At 43.4% G+C, this 4,378-nt stretch overlaps 1 non-coding gene across 1 annotated transcript; it reads left to right on the forward strand.

The window, feature by feature from the left end:
* The first annotated feature begins 3,878 nt into the window (after positions 1-3,878).
* On the forward strand, positions 3,879-3,986 carry LOC148548173 (small nucleolar RNA R71). Its single transcript, XR_015897691.1, has one exon. It is a non-coding gene; the product is annotated as a small nucleolar RNA R71 (small nucleolar RNA).
* Positions 3,987-4,378: the final 392 nt, after the last annotated feature.

The raw sequence follows: 4,378 nt of genomic DNA on the forward strand, positions 1-4,378 counted from the left end.
CTTTCAGACATAGTTACTAACTACTAATGATCATGTAATGAAGACACAAACATAGATAAGCACATAACATAGAAAACGAAAAACAGAAGAAACAAGAACAAGGAATGAATCCACCTTAGTGATGGTGGCGTTTCCTTCTTGAGGAACCAATGATGTCCTTGAGCTCTTCTATGTCTCTTCCTTGTCTTTGTTGCTCCTCCCTCATTGCTTTTTGATCTTCTCTTATTTCATGAAGCATGATGGAGTGCTCTTGATGTTCCACCCTTAGTTGTCCCATATTGGAACTCAATTCTCCTAGGGAGGTGTTGATTTGCTCCCAATAATTTTGTGGAGGAAAGTGCATCTGAGGCATCTCCGGGATCTCATGGTAATGAGCTTCTTGCGCCTCTTGAGCTCCATGAATGGGCTCTCTTGCTTGCTCCATCTTCTTCTTAGTGATGGGCTTGTCCTCTTTAATGAGGATATCTCCCTCTATGTCAATCCCAGCCAAATTGCATAGGTGGCAAATGAGGTGAAGAAAGGCTAACCTTGCCATAGTGGAGGACTTGTCAGCCACCTTGTAGAGTTCTTGAGGTATAATCTCATGAACTTCCACCTCTTCTCCAATCATGATGCTATGGATCATGATGGCCCGGTCTATAGTAACTTCAGACCGGTTGCTAGTGGGAATGATTGAGCATTGAATGAACTCCAACCATCCTCTAGCTACAGGCTTGAGGTCCAATCTTCTTAGTTGAACCGGCTTGCCTTTGGAGTCAATCTTCCATTGAGCTCCTTCTACACATATGTCCATAAGGACTTGGTCCAACCTTTGATTAAAGTTGACCCTTCTAGTGTAGGGGCGTTCATCTCCTTGCATCATGGGCAAGTTAAACGCCAACCTCACATTCTCCGGACTAAAATCTAAGTATTTCCCCCGAACCATTGTAACATAGTTCTTTGGATCTGGGTTCTTACTTTGATCATGGTTCTTGGTGATCCATGCATTGGCATAGAACTCTTGAACCATTAGGATGCCGACTTGTTGGATGGGATTTGTTAGAACTTCCCAACCTCTTCTTTGAATTTCATGTCGGATCTCCGGATACTCATTTCTTTTGAGTTTGAAAGGGACCTCAGGGATCACCTTCTTCTTGGCCACAACATCATAGAAGTGGTCTTGATGGGCTTTAGAGATGAACCTTTCCATCTCCCATGACTCGGAGGTGGAAGCTTTTGTCTTCCCTTTCCCCTTTCTAGAGGATTCTCCGGTCTTAGGTGCCATCAATGGTAATGGAAAAACAAAAAGCTTATGCTTTTACCACACCAAACTTAGAATTTTGCTCGCCCTCGAGCAATAAAAGAAAGAATAGATGAAGAAGAAGAAGAAATGGAGGAGAGGGAGAAAGTGATATGGTTCGGCCAAGAAGGGTATAGAGGGTTTGTGTTGTGTGAATTTGAAGAAGAATGGAGGGCTTTATATAGGGAAGGGAGGGGGGAAGGTTTCGGCCATATGGGTGGGTTTGGGTGGGAAAATGGTTTTGAATTTTGAAGGTAGGTGGGGTTTATGAGGTAGGTTTATGGGGAAGAGTGGATGGATGTGAGTGGTGAAGAGGTGATGGGGAAGAGAGATTGAGGTGATTGGTGAAGAGTTTTGGGGAAGAGTGTTTATGGGATTGTGTGAAAGAGGGGTGAGAAGAAGTGAGTGGAGGTAGGTGGGGATCCTGTGGGGTCCACAGATCCTGAGATGATCCTGTGGGGTCCACAGATCCTGAGGTGTCAAGGATTTACATCCCTGCACCCATTAGGCATGTAAAATGCCTTTGCACACAACTCTGGGCGTTCAGCGCCAGGTTGGTGCCCATTTTGGGCGTTCAACGCCCATTTGTTGCCATTTCTGGCGTTGAACGCCAGAACCATGCTTGTTCTGGGCGTTCAGCGCCAGGATGCTGCCCATTTTGGGCGTTCAGCGCCAGAACCATGCTCTGTTCTGGCGTTGAACGCCAGGCAGATGCTCCTCCAGGGTGTGATTTTTCTTCTGCTGTTTTTTTATTCCGTTTTCAATTTTTATATTTATTTTGTGACTCCTCATGATCATGAACTTATAAAGACATATAACTAAGAAAAATATTGTTAGATAAATAAAAATTGGGTTGCCTCCCAACAAGCGCTTCTTTAATGTCAATAGCTTGACAGTGGGCTCTCATGGAGCCTCACAGATGTGCAGAGCTTTGTTGAGACTCTCCAACACCAAACTTAGAGTTTGGATATGGGAGTTCAACACCAAACTTAGAGTTTGGTTGTGGCCTCCCAACACCAAACTTAGAGTTTGACTGTGGGAGCTTTGTTTGACTCTGCTTTGAGAGAAGCTTTTCATGCTTCCTCTCTATGGTTGCAGAGGGAGATCCTTGAGTTTTAAACGCAAGAGAGTCCTCATTCCATTGAAGGACTAGTTCACCTCTGTCAACATCAATCACAGCTCTTGCTGTGGCCAGGAAAGGTCTTCCTAGGATTATGGATTCATCCTCTTCCTTTCCAGTATCCAGGACTATGAAATCAGCAGGGATGTAAAGGCCTTCAACCTTTACTAACACGTCCTCTACTTGTCCATATGCCTGTTTTCTTGAATTGTCTGCCATCTCTAATGAGATTTTAGCAGCTTGCACCCCATAGATTCCCAGTTTCTCTATTACAGAGAGGGGCATGAGGTTTATTCCTGAACCAAGGTCACACAGAGCCTTAAAGATCATGGTGCCTATGGTACAGGGTATTATGAACTTTCCAGGATCCTGTCTCTTCTGAGGCAATGTCAGTTGATCCAGATCACTTAGTTCATTGATGAACAAGGGAGGTTCAACTTCCCAGTTATCAATACCAAATAATTTGGCATTCAGCTTCATGATTGCACCAAGGAACTTGGCAGCTTGCTCTTCAGTAACATCCTCATTCTCTTCAGAAGAGGAATACTCATCAGAGCTCATGAAGGGCATAAGGAGGTTTAATGGAATCTCTATGGTCTCTAGATGAGCCTCAGAGTCCTTTGGTTCCTCAGAGGGAAGCTCCTTATTGGTCACTGGACGTCCCAGGAGGTCTTCCTCCTTGGGATTCACGTCCTCTCCTTCCCTTACAGGTTCGGCCATGGTGCTTATGTCAATGGCCTTGCACTCTCCTTTTGGATTCTCTTCTGTATTGCTTGGGAGAGTACTAAGAGGGATTTCAGTGATCCTTTTACTCAGCTGGCCCACTTGTGCTTCCAGATTTCTAATGAAAGATCTTGTTTCATTCATGAAACTTACAGTGGCCTTAGATAGATCAGAGACTAAGTTTGCTAAATTAGAAGTATTTTGTTCAGAGTTCTCTGTCTGTTGCTGAGTGGATGATGGAAAAGGCTTGCTATTGCTAAACCTGTTTCTTCCACCATTATTAAAGCCTTGTTGAGGCTTTTGATCCTTCCATGAGAAATTTGGATGATTTCTCCATGATGAGTTATAGGTGTTTCCATAAGGTTCACCTAAGTAATTCACCTCTGCCATTGCAGGGTTTTCAGGATCATAAGCTTCTTCTGCATAAGAAGCCTCTTGAGTACTGTTGGATGTAGCTTGCATTCCATTCAGACTCTGAGAAATCATATTGACTTGCTGAGTCAATATTTTATTCTGAGCCAATATGGCATTCAGAGTATCAATTTCAAGAACTCCCTTCTTCATAGGCGTCCCATTACTCACAGGATTCCTCTCAGAAGTGTACATGAACTGGTTATTAGCGACCATGTCAATGAGTTCTTGAGCTTCTGCAGGCGTTTTCTTTAGGTGAATGGATCCACCTGCAGAAGTATCCAATGACATCTTTGATAACTCAGATAAACCATCATAGAATATATCCAGGATGGTCCATTCTGAAAGCATGTCAGAAGGACACTTTTTGGTCAACTGTTTGTATCTTTCCCAAGCTTCATAGAGGGATTCACCTTCTTTCTGTTTGAAGGTCTGAACATCCACTCTAAGCTTGCTCAGCTTTTGAGGAGGAAAGAACTTGGCTAAGAAAGCCGTGACCAACTTAACCCAAGAGTTCAAGCTATCTTTAGGTTGAGAGTCCAACCATATTCTAGCTCTGTCTCTTACAGCAAAAGGGAAAAGCATGAGCCTGTAGACTTCAGGATCTACTCCATTAGTCTTAACAGTATCACATATCTGCAAGAATTCAGTTAAGAACTGAAAAGGATCTTCAGATGGAAGTCCATGAAACTTGCAGTTCTGCTGCATCAGAGAAACTAATTGAGGTTTCAGCTCAAAGTTGTTTGCTCCAATGGCAGGAATGGAGATGCTTCTTCCATGTAAATTGGAATTAGGTGCAGTAAAGTCACCAAGCATCCTCCTTGCATTATTATTATTTTCGGCTG

The sequence above is a fragment of the Arachis ipaensis genome, chromosome B8 (genome assembly GCF_059453495.1).
Source record: "Arachis ipaensis isolate K30076 ecotype BB chromosome B8, ASM5945349v1, whole genome shotgun sequence".
Classification (NCBI taxonomy): Eukaryota; Viridiplantae; Streptophyta; class Magnoliopsida; order Fabales; family Fabaceae; genus Arachis; species Arachis ipaensis.